Source organism: Dermacentor variabilis, chromosome 1 (assembly GCF_050947875.1).
Source record: "Dermacentor variabilis isolate Ectoservices chromosome 1, ASM5094787v1, whole genome shotgun sequence".
Lineage (NCBI taxonomy): Eukaryota > Metazoa > Arthropoda > Arachnida > Ixodida > Ixodidae > Dermacentor > Dermacentor variabilis.
In genome coordinates, this window is record NC_134568.1 from 144433849 (window position 1) to 144446256 (window position 12408).

General features: G+C 51.9%; 1 pseudogene; it reads left to right on the plus strand.

The window, feature by feature from the left end:
- Window positions 1–12157, plus strand: part of LOC142585881 (sterol carrier protein 2 pseudogene) — an 85783-nt pseudogene extending 73626 nt beyond the window's left edge.
- The last annotated feature ends 251 nt before the right edge of the window (window positions 12158–12408 follow it).

A 12408-nucleotide genomic window follows, 5' to 3' on the forward strand; every position in this document is an offset into this window, starting at 1 on the left:
CCGCAAACAGACCACTGCTCATGCAGCGCTTTGTTTCCATATATGGACGCGCTCGCCGCATGCCTTATCGATGGCGTCATTGGTGAACAGACGACAGGCGCTACACTGGCACCATCTCGTAGCGATCGTCGCCGCAGAACACGTCTTGCGCGGCACTGCGCTTCTCACGCTTTCGCCATACTCTCCTTCGCTTTCCGCCTCGCGCTCTCTTCGCTATCGCCGTCATTCATCCCCCGCTATGCTCCAGGTTCGCTCTTTCATCCTTCGCTGTGCTCGTTCGCTTGGTTACGCCGAGGTGCGCCAGTGCTAAACGCACGAATGACCCCCTGAGCTGCGCTCTAAAAGACAACGCACGCAGGAAGGAAAGACAAAGACAAGCGCTTGTCTTGCCTTCCTGTGAGCATTGTCTATTTGTTGCGCCAATTTGTCATGCTTACACTTTCTGTGTTCGTTGTCTTTTTGTTGCGCTAATTTGCCTCTTCGGCAAGGGTAAATCTCTGGTGCTATATTTAAAGATTAAAACTGGGGAGAAATCGGGGTTATGTTGTCTACAGTCCAAAGTTCGGGATTTTTCTGGTAAATTTCACAAACGATTACCACAGACAATGGTCTAGTTTAGGAGACAGACGGTTTATGTAAATAAGCGAGATCGCTGATGCGAACATAGATTGGCAACGAAAGTCGCTCGCAAGTGATGTGAAAAACTTTTCAAATCCTCGCTATGAGGCATTATTTACACTTTTAAAAGAAACGACATAAAATTGAAAAACAGTTGGAAACGTTTTTGGCGATCCCCTGTTTACTTTGTTCTCTACACATTTTTTATCAAAAGAAAAGAAAGAATTCAGAGCCATTCGATTCTGAGAAGGTGGATGACCAGCGGAGCTGTATATATGGTGATAAATATGTTTATAATACATATCTTGATTGAAACAAGACATATGCCACAATGAATTTCGGTTTTTCACGATTTCTTGTTGTTTTATTAAATTGCATACTCAATACTTATTTTTTACCTTCTTTTGTTTGCTTTTTTATTTATTATTTGGTCACCAAGGTGACTATCGCTTTATCATGGCTATGATATACGGCCAGTGGCTCTGTGGCGACACTGGGAAGGTTCTTGGCCAACGTGAGGTGTATACACAACCGATGACGCGTCGTGGACAAACTGTTGTTTGTGTAACATTGAATGCCGAACCGTTCCAAGAGAAACGCCACGAACCACTTTCCGTCTGGTCGGGACACATGTTTACAATTACTAGTAAGTACAGCGGGGCGTGGCACTTTCGGAGGCGCCGGACATTTCTGCGCAGGCGCGAGTGAGAACGGGTACGAGAGAAAAAATCTGAGGGCTTTTGTTCCTTGAATATCTTACTTTGCCTAGACACTACGGAAAAATAGTTTCTTTGCTCGTGTTTTATGCGTTTGTCTCCTAGGCGTGCCGGCATTGCTGAGTGCGGTCGAGTTTGTTTAAAGCAGGAGACACAAGGTACGATTCGGCGTCCGATCCGACGTGCGGCGCCGCATGCTCCAGCATGCGGCATACGACGATTCGAGGCACACGGTGCGTGCATCCGGAAGATTGAGCGGCGCGTAAGCTCCGCCCAGATCCAGCCCCCCGGCTTGACTTCATAGCGACGTCGAGAAACGCAATATAAAGAACTCTGCACAACACTGATTCGCTTTACGCTGTTAGATACGGGACCGTTTCCTGAGCCTACTTCGAGTTCACCAGACCACATCGAATCGCGCCACAGCTAATTAAGAAGCGCAGAAGCACGGATACCACATTCCAGAAGCGCGGTACGTGCAAACAAGTTGGCGGCCCCCTCCTCGTGTGCCGCAGGTGGAGCTATTCACTGCTTGACTCTGCCCGAAAGTGAAGTGAGAGCCTGGCACTGTTCCAGGTAACTTGTGTCCAAGAGGCAAGACGGGTGTAATGCACCGTGAAACCCTGGCAGCGTCGCCCCCACCCGCCTATTATGACGGCGCATTGCAAGTCAGCAAGGCAAGACCGCAGGGAGAAGTAAGCCCTCGGACAATTGGGGACCAAGCAGCGACTCTCTTCGCCGGGTGTGACACAATCGCACGGGCGCCTACCATTGGCCGAAAATGACGACACCGGAGCGGGCTCGCCGATTGGCCGAACGTGACGTGTCTTCGAGACACCGAAGGGCTCAAAAAGACCAGGACCGAGAGCATTCCTAGAGCATTCCTTGATTCATATCTTTCGAGCTTCTTGCCACGGGCCGCAGCGTCCGAGTTGCTGCCGCCCCGTAATGACTTCTATGACTGTTAATTTCTTGGTCGTCTCACTGTAAATACTGTAAATAAACCTCAAATTTTTTCATCCCGAAGTCCTCCTCAACTCTTACAACTGGTTGCCAGCGGTGGGATCACCTCCAAATGCAACATCTGGTGGCAGCGCTACGGATCAACCTTCGTCGAGAGAAATCCTGAGGAACCCGGAAGCGTATTTACAATTGCTAGTAGGTACAGGTTGGCGTGGCACTTCCGCTGGCGCTGGACGTTTGCGCGCATGCGCGAGTAAGAGCGGGTGCGAGAGAGGAAATATGGGGACTTTTGCTCCTTGAATGTATGACTGTGCCTAGGCACTACGGACGAGTTTCTTAGCGCGTGTTGTATGCGTTTGTCCATAGGCGCGCCGGCATTGCGAAGTGGACTCCAATTTGCTTACCTCGGACTCTGGCTGCCGGCGCGGTGAAACAGGTGATAACACCGCAGATGTTTCCGTGGGAGCAGTAGTGACCGTGGAAGAGGCCGACCCGCATATATTGAAACTGTAGAAGGCACAGCACTTTAGCAACCGCGGTTGAACGCGAGTGGCTGAAAGGCTGCCGGCGACATTCGACAGCCCCGCAACCGCTATAATTAATACGCCGCGCCTCCCTAACGCGTTTTACGCTAACCTAACCGAACGTCAACCTAACCTAACGTTCCCCTAGCCTAAAGTTAACCCAACCTAACGAGGCCGAGACAGAAAGACAACAATGGTCACGACGTAACCGTTGTGAGAACACGCCGCGCCACGCCGGCTTTTACGCTAGCCTAGCGTAACGCAACGTTAACGTAACCCAACCTTAGTTAACCTAACGTAACGTAACAAAGACAATAATCCACACAGCATAACCGCTGAGACGCCGTGGCACCTAAACGCTTTTTACGCTAACGTAACGTAACCTAAGCTAACGCAAGCCTGACCTAAAGCTAATCTAACCTACCCTAACGTGGACGAGACGCAAAGCCAGAAATCCTCACGGCGTGAAATCGGGCAACTGCGTTCAACCGTGGTTGCGAAGGCACTGTGCGTTTATTTCACTCAAAGGGAGCCACTCCGAAGTGCGCCAGAAACGTCCAGGAGAGCAGGCCCGGCCTTTACTACGGCCCCTATTGCTCCCCCGGGGAAATCATTGGGGTTTTTTTTGTTTTTGTTTTTTTAGGTGAAGTGCCGTAAGGCGTGACAAAGTTATAATCCAGCATGACTGACTCAGCCCCAGCGCCACACGCGCGAGAAAGTCACTCCGTTGTACCTTTAGACACAGCGATCACCAAATGAGGTGTCAGTGCGCGCTCGTTCACCTGTTTCTTCGCGCCGGCAGCCAGCGTCCGAGCGCAAACTCGATCCCCCTCCGTCATGCCGGCACGCCTAGGGACAAACGCACGCTGCACGTGCAAAGAAACTTCTCCACCGTAGTGCCTAGGCATATTCAAGGAGCAAAGGCCCCCAGATTTTCTCTCTCGCACCCGCTCTTACTCGCGCCTGCGCAGAAACGTCGAGCGCCGTCAAAAGCGCCCTGCCCCGCTGTACCTGCCAGCAATTGTAAAAACGCAACCCGGAACAGCGAAAAAGAGCCTTCGTCCAAAGGAGTCCCGAGGAACTTGGAACAGCGAAGAGAGAGCCTTCGTCCAATGTAGTCCTGAGGAACTGGGAGTAGCGAAGAGCGAGCCTTCGACCCAGGGAGTCCTGAGGAACCGGGAACAGCAGACCAATGAACCAGATGGCAGGGTGCTGCAACCGTAAGTGAGCGCGTGGTTTTTTCCTTTTGATTCGCCAGACTTCAAATGTTGTGTGTTCATTTTGATAGTTCTAGGAATCGGGAATTTGTTGCATTGTGTGTTTGCACAAATTAATTAAGGAAAACAGTTGGGGCACCAGTCGGGGCAGCTGCCATGGATCTTAGAAGGTTGGCGAGGTTAGACTTGTCGTTGGTGTGCGACGATTTGGGAGCTGAGGCGGACGAACAGATGAAATGCCAGCTATCATAAAGGCGATTAGAGATAGTGGCAATGATGATAAAAGCATTGAGCTTGTTTGGGAGGTGATACAAGAACCACGGGAGCGTGAACGTCGTGAACGTGAGCGTGAGCGTCGTGAACGTAAGAGTGAACGTAAGCGTCAAGAACGTGAGAATGAACGAGAACGTATCAAGAACGTAAGCGTGAGCAAAAGAGAGAGATAGCAGCATTGGAAAAACAGATACAATATTTTCAGCAGTTAAAGGAACAAAGGCAACGCCTGTCTGAAAATTCTGTAGGCAGTGCAGAGCACAAGAATGAGGAAGTATCTAGCGGATTTTCGCCAAAAGCCGACGAAAGGAGTAGTGCCTGTGAGATTGGCTGCACATTCATAGGTGAAGGGAAAAGGCTAGCTGCTAACGATACCTTAGTGGCAACAGAGGCCGTTAAAGGCCGTAGTGAAAGCGACGAGGTGCTGTGCCAACAGAGCACTGTAGAAACAGCTAGGCCAGCTGTGAATGAATTGGCACAGTCACCGCGCGTGTGCGTCGCAGGTAATGTTAACGAGTTAGTTAACGAAGTACAGAGTACCGCTGACCCGACAGACGCGAGCACCCATGTCGAGTCAGATCTGCGTGCCGAAGTGCAGTGCCAGCTGGACGATGCAGTTAAGGGCAGCTCTCAGGATTGCGAGCTGCGTAGCTCAAGAGAAGACAACTGCATTGTTCAGGGATCGGTGCAGCTCTCCGCCAGTCTAGGTAGCCAAGAGAGGGATGATTTAGTTAAGGATCATTCAGACTGTGCGGGTAAGAGACCGATCCGGGCCGACGAGATGTGTACCGGCCAGCACGAGGCGCGAGAAGGCGACATGAAAGCGAGTGCAAAGAGAAAGCGCCGTAAAAAGAAGCGCGGGAAAGACCGAAAGACGGTGACTAGTGTAGCGAAGCCAAAGACGGCGACAGGCGCGAAAAGGCAGGGCGCGGAGAAAAGAAAGGTCCGGTCGTCATTGACGATGTTGACGCACCCAACACGTTCGAGCCACCGGTCAAAAGGAGACCGAGAAGCATGTTCTGCACGGACGCGGACAAAGGGCACAGGGCAGTTAAATTCCTCGTCGTTCCGTCGTTCTTTTCGAAGCTCAGCGTGTAGTACAAAGAAGCGCAAGGTGGCAATACGAGACCAGGTGGGGAGTAGCAACGCGGTCAATCGAGGTCGTGATGAAAACGGGGCGCCAGGACGCAAATTGGCATTAGACTGTAACGTCTTGGGGGAGCTGATAGTGAGTCAGCCCTTTTGTTGTTCTTCGGTAGCCAGAGTAGCTTTCGGACCGCGACCACCTCGGGTACGGCTCAAAGTATGAGTCAGACGTAAGTATTTGGAACCGGAGGCCAAGAGAGCTTCCTTAGAAGTAAAACGTTCTGTTTTGTTTTATTTTTTGAGCATTTTCGCGATTTAAGTTTCTTTCAATATGTAAAAGTATGAGCTTTGTTTGTGTTTTTGTTCGAGAAGCTCGAGATTTGAAAGACGCGTTTTTTTTGTAAACATGTAGTATCGCGAGGTGTTCATTAATAAGTAGATAGGCTTTCTTTTTCTTGTGTGTGAGTAACCTGAATGTCAAGGTTGTCGGTGAGAGGCCTATCGTAGCGCGCGCGTGTATTAGTTAACCTTCGTTTTTTTATACGCGTTTTTTTTATTTTCTAAGGTTAACCGCGTAGGTTTTCAGTAAGTGCATCATTTGGACTGACAAGCGTTCTTAGTTCCATTAGCGCGTGTCCTGTGTGGACGGAAGGAAGCAGATTTATGACTGGGTTGCTCGTGTGTGTTGAGGGCAGCCGTATTCTGAGTTCTCTAATAAGCATGCATGGAACGAGTTATTAGGAGACGCATCATTTTAAGGTTTCTGCGGAGTGCGTAAGCCCCGCAAGTTTAATTGCTCGCGTAAGTTACGTGTCCTGTAGGGACTAAAGGAAGAAACGTGAGTAAGCGTAATAAAAAGTTTGCCTACGACGCAAGTACGCGTTCTGATTAGTGACCACAAGGCTAGCGCGCTTGTGATTACGTACTTGTGAAGTTGACCAGACTGTTCAGCGGCACCAATACGTGCGATAAGTACGCCACTGCGATAGGTTGGAAACATGCTGTTCGAGTAGTTAGGCCACTTAAGTTATGTTCAGTTGTTTTCATTGTTTGTTTGCAACGGCAACGACCCATTGTTTTACTACAACAATGACACTCTGGTCTTGTCCGCGTTCGGGGAGAAATGGATAGCGGTTTGGAAAGGTGGTTGGAACTGCTTTGTCAAAATTGGGGAAATAAAAGATCAGGGTTCATTTTGACTCAGTAATAGCCTGGCGAGTCAGGGGTGAAGAGCCTGCGCTTACACGTGGTGCAGCGCTGTGTTGTTTTGTTTGTTTGACGTACGTTCACCAGTGCCCAGGATCCCGAAGTTCGTCAAACGAGGCTCGACACCAGTACCCTGCAGGTTCTTTCAGCGTTCCTCATGGCCAGAGAATTGAGTTCACCGGCCATTCCAAACTTCCGGGGCGAGGATGAGCTGTTAGATACGGGACCGTTTCCTGAGCCTACTTCGAGTTCACCAGACCACATCGAATCGCGCCACAGCTAATTAAGAAGCGCAGAAGCACGGATACCACATTCCAGAGGCGCGGCACGTGCAAACAAGTTGGCGGCCCCTAGCGGTACTGTATATGCTACCGTAGGTAGCAGAGTTGCGCGTAGGTCCGCCATCTTGCCTGAGAAGCAACCAAGTCTATGCGGCGAAGCCGCACTCCGTTTTTGCAGGCGACATGCCTAGCGTATCGTCGATCGACCGTGGGCGCTTTTGCATCGCTTATGCACCGCTTTACCGCCTAATCGCAAACAAAGCGCATCGAAACAGCTGACTGGATTAGATTGTGAAGAAAAAGGCGCTGCCCTTTTTTAGCGCGCGGCGTAAGATGCAGCGCGTATATTAGTTTTTTTTTTTTTTTTGGACTTGCATTCACCTGTTTCTCCGCCCTAATAACGTATGGACACTCGCGTATCTAGGATAGATTGTGTATTCTATATACGCCGATCAGATGCAGCATTCGTGAACCGCGACGGTAACGATTAGATCGCACCGAATAAACTTAGGGAATATGGTGATGTTATATTATAGATTCCGGAAATCCTACAAAAAGTTTCGTGCGAGAAAGCTACTTCACAAGGTAGTATAAGGTTCGAAATAACATAACGTATTAAAAACTGGACAAACTTTAGTAATTGAGGTAAACAATCAGATACTTTATTAACTTTCCTTCGCTTGAATACTGCTTGGCACTTAGGTTTTGTTTCAACAGAGATAAATACGCTACTAAGAGCAGTTCAGTGCTCTTTTAGCATGTAAACAATAACAAAAAGCACCGAGCCGCAACTACCTCTTTCTTGGCAATAAAATCACAATGCAAATTTCAGAGAAAAAAACAAGAACACTAGTGTATGCGCGTGCAAATACTTTGATATAGTGAGCTGTATTTTTTTATATAGAGTTACTGTATGTGCTACCTGCGGTAGCACATACAGTAACTCTAGCGGCCCCCACCTCGTGTGCCGCAGGTGGAGCTATCCACTGCTTGACTCGTCCCGAAAGTGAAGCGAGAGCCTGGCACTGTTCCAGGTAACTTGGGTCCAAGAGGCAAGACGGGTGTAATGCACCGTGAAACCCTGGCAGCGTCGCCCCCACCCGCCTATTGTGACGGCGCATTGCAAGTCAGCAAGGCAAGACCGCAGGGAGAAGTAAGCCCTCGGACAATTGGGGACCAAGCAGCGACTCTCTTCGCCGGGTGTGACACAATCGCACGGGCGCCTACCATTGGCCGAAAATGACGACACCGGAGCGGGCTCGCCGATTGGCCGAAAATGGCGTCACCTGAGTGGGCTCGCACATTGGCCGAACGTGACGTGTCTTCGAGACACCGAAGGGCTTAAAAAGACACAGACCGAGAGCATTCCTAGAGCATTCCTTAGGTCTCCTCGATTTGGCTGCACTTTTTGCACTAGTTCAGAAAAGTGTCGTGCCAGTGCAGCGCCAGTTCTTCAAGTGTAAGTGTAGCGCGACGCTAGCGCTCTCAGTGCAGCGATCAAATCGAGGAGAAAAGTGCAAGAACGTACAGGCCTTCGTCTGCTGCGACTGGGCGACTGTGGCTTTTCTTTTGTTGGTGTGTGCCGCGAGCTTAAACGTGTGCGCAATGGCCTTTTTGGTCCTGTGGAAAGAATTTATGTATTAGTACCTAGAAATTAGCTCAACTTCGGCATCATTATTCAGAAAGCATGACCGAGCGCGGTTTCCACACATTTCTGAATCATATATGGCACAACGTTTCAAACGACTGACCGATGTGGTTTTTAACGTCGAGGTAGCGGTAAGCTCGTGAAAATTAATACAAACGACTGTGACCTGAGGGAAAATCCCGGCCTTCAGTGCACTTAGCAGTAGCTGAACCCGGAAAGCGCCCTTAACAAGATGCTGCGTACACATTCTGAAGAAAACTGGCGTCCGTGCTGCGTTACTAATAACAGGCGCCGTCGATGCCTTCTACCAACACCCGCATGGCCACGGAGGCGCATGTGTCGTCTGCTATCAAAAGCCTTGCACTACGTGCACGAGAAAAGAACTTGCTGAGAATCTAGTGCCGAAGTGTACATGAACTCGTGCAGCACGACGTCAAATCGAGTGCCGAAGTGCAGGTGGCGCTAGCTGCACTGGCAAATCGAGTGCTAGAGTGCTGCACTCCCTGAACTAGTGCAGAAAGTGCAGCCAAATCGAGGAGACCTCTTGATTCATCTCTTTCGAGCTTCTTGCCACGGGCCGCCGCGTCCGAGTTGCTGCCGGCCCGTAATGACTTCTATGACTGTTAATTTCTTGGTCGTCTCACTGTAAATAATGTAAATAAACCTCCCAAGTTTTCATCCCAAAGTCCTCCTCAACTCTTACAACGCGAACACTGTCAATAAAATTATGCCCTGCGAGTGACAGAACACTTCACGACGGCGCGTTGTGCACTGACGATTCCGCTAACAGCCAGCGATAGGGCCCGTAGGCCTAGCTAGGCAGACGCCGCGGCCGACGGCGCTTACGATCCAACCCGAGCTCGTCGAAGAGCGCTTATGTTTGCCAAAACAATTAACACTGTATGCTTAGGTCACCCGTAATTAAATACAATTGGTTTACTCGACGCAGTCTTTGCGAAGGGCAAACGTGCAAGCGAAGCGAGCAGCCTCGCTCAGACGGTCGGTGTGTGATGTCTGCCCGCGAAATGCCCTCGCGTCGCGGCTCCCGATCTCGCCAGTAGCTTAGTGCTAGTGTACTAGACGCTGCTTTGCATAACAGGCACACGTTCCAGATAATTTTACTGAACTGGTAACTATTTCGTGTCGGAAACAAACTGCAGCAGGCAAGGAAAAGAAAGGACACTGCGAGAAACCGGCCAGCCAGCGCTGCCTCCGCGGAGGGAACGTCAGAGAACGTCACATGCCAGCCGCGCTGTCATTGGCTGCAGCCAGACGACGGTGCCGTTGTCGGACGCGTCGGACGATGAAAATCTGCCCGGTTTGTCGCACGCCGGACGTCCGGTCCGGCGCTTCGGCACGGCAAAACACCTCGATTCCGGCTGCCGTTCCGGCGCGTCGGACGCCGGATCGGACACCGAATCGGACCGTGTGTCTCCCGCTTTACGCTCCGACGCTGGCTGCCCGCGCGGTGAGGCAGTGGGCACGGACGCCACATTTGGGGATCGCTGTGTCTGAAGGTAGGTCGGACAGACTTTCTCGCGCCTGCGGCGCTGGTGCTAAGTCAGTGATGCCCGATTAAACATTGCTTACCCTTTACGGCGCTCTACCTTCAAAAAGACATCACTGATATTTCCGGGGGAGCAGGGCCGTAGTAGAGGCCCAGCCTGCTCTCCTGGTGCAGTATCTTCGGTCTTGGCAGGCTTTTCGTATGCTGCTGTCCGTGACTTTTCAGGAACATTTTTGAGAGGTCCCCTTTGAGTGAAATAAACGCACAGCGCCTTAGCAACCGCTGTTGAACGCCACAGCCTGATGTCATGCCATGACGATTGTTGGCTTTGCGCCTAATACCGATGTCTCGCGGTCACCTTTGATCGCGATAGGGCGCAATGCGTATCGAACTTCTTGATCGCGATCTACAATTATCGCTGCAACACGGGCCAACAACGATCCGGATCGAATTTGGGCATCTATCGTCTTGCTGAGATCGATCCCACTTGAGTGGGTCCAAAGCGCTTATCAAATATGCTGTAAACATCGTAATATAAAACTATTATTTTCCACAATATATTTTTTCGTTTGTCCTTGTGGGTAATACTATCATCGTCTACAACTCTTAGGACTACATAGTCGTCATTGTCTGGATTCTGATCGAGCAATATCACGATCGAAAGTTACCGCGTAGCAGCACTTGACGCGGATCGAGCTCAATGCGGATAGGGCCTGACCGCGATGAAAACTGACCGTGTGACACCGGCAATACTTTCGGGCACCTCCTTGCAGGACCATGGCAGCGGAGCGCGCCGGCCGCCGGGTGTTTGTGGTGGGTGTGGGCATGACCAAGTTCGTCAAGCCAGGCGACAAGAAACGTGACTACCCAGTATTGGCCAAGGAGGCTGTGACAGCGGCACTGCAGGACTGCCGTATGGAGTACGCCGACGTGCAGCAGGCCTGCTGTGGTTACGTGTACGGCGACTCGACATGCGGCCAGCGCTGTCTCTACGAACTGGGGATGACGGGCATCCCTGTGTACAACGTCAACAACAACTGCTCGACCGGCTCGACGGCGCTGCTGTTGGCCAAGCAGCTGGTCGAGGGCGGCCTGTCCGACGTGGTGCTGGCGCTAGGCTTCGAGAAGATGGGCCGCGGCTCACTCACCTCCAAGTACCGTGACCGCGCCAACCCCGTCGAGAAACACGCTAAGGTGCTGGCTGCCACGCACGGCCTAGCGCCGGCGCCCATGGCCGCGCAGATGTTCGGCGCTGCTGGGATGGAGCACATGGCCAAGTACGGCAGCACACGCGAGCACTTGGCCAAGATCGCCCAAAAGAACCACCGTCACTCGGTGAACAATCCCAACGCGCAGTTCCGAGACGAATATACGCTCGAGGAGATCCTCGTGTCTCCCATGGTGTCTGCGCCGCTCACCAAGTTACAGTGTTGCCCGACGTCGGACGGCGCGGCAGCCGCCATTCTGGTGAGCGAGGCCGTGGTGAGGCGGCTGCACCTCGAGGCGCAGGCCGTCGAAGTGCTCAGCATGGAGATGGCCACCGACCTGCCGTCGGCATTTGCCGACAACTCGTGCATCGAAATGGTCGGCTTCGGCATGACGCGCAAGGCAGCCCAGCAAGCGTTCCGGCGTGCGGGCCTCACTCCCAACGACGTGCAGGTGATCGAGCTGCACGACTGCTTCTCGACCAACGAGCTGCTGGCGTACGAGGCGCTCGGTCTCTGCCCTGTGGGCAAGGCGGCGGAGCTGGTGGACCGTGGCGACAACACGTACGGCGGCAAGTACGTAGTGAACCCGAGCGGCGGCCTCATCTCCAGGGGCCACCCACTTGGCGCCACGGGGTTGGCACAGTGCGCTGAGCTCTGCTGGCAGCTACGCGGCGTGGCCGGCCCGCGCCAGGTGCCCGGGGCCCGAGTCGGGCTGCAGCACAACATCGGCGTGGGCGGCGCGGTCGTGGTCGCCCTGTACCGCCTCGGCTTTTCCAGGGCCGCCCTCTGAGCGCTGCCTGCTCTGTAAATACTATATGCTACGGTATACTTGGGCCACGGCTGTTCTCCTCCAGTCCGCCAGCACAATAAAAGAGGCTTTAACACTGTTGCTACTGTTGTACTGTATGCGATGGCCGTTGCTGGCAAGCGCCGACATGTCGTTCGCGAATGTTGTAGCGTCTGTGATATCGTGACTTAGCAGTTTTGGTACACTTGCTTTGATCTTCTGAGCGGACCGCAAAGAAAATGGGGAACAGCCACTGACAGCACCCTGCCTCGTGTTTGATACAAAGCAGCCAAAAGGTGTTTCGCTGTAGTAGTAATTATTTTATTTTCATAGCTACATAGAGAAATAAAGGAAATGGAAAGGGGGTGAAGTTA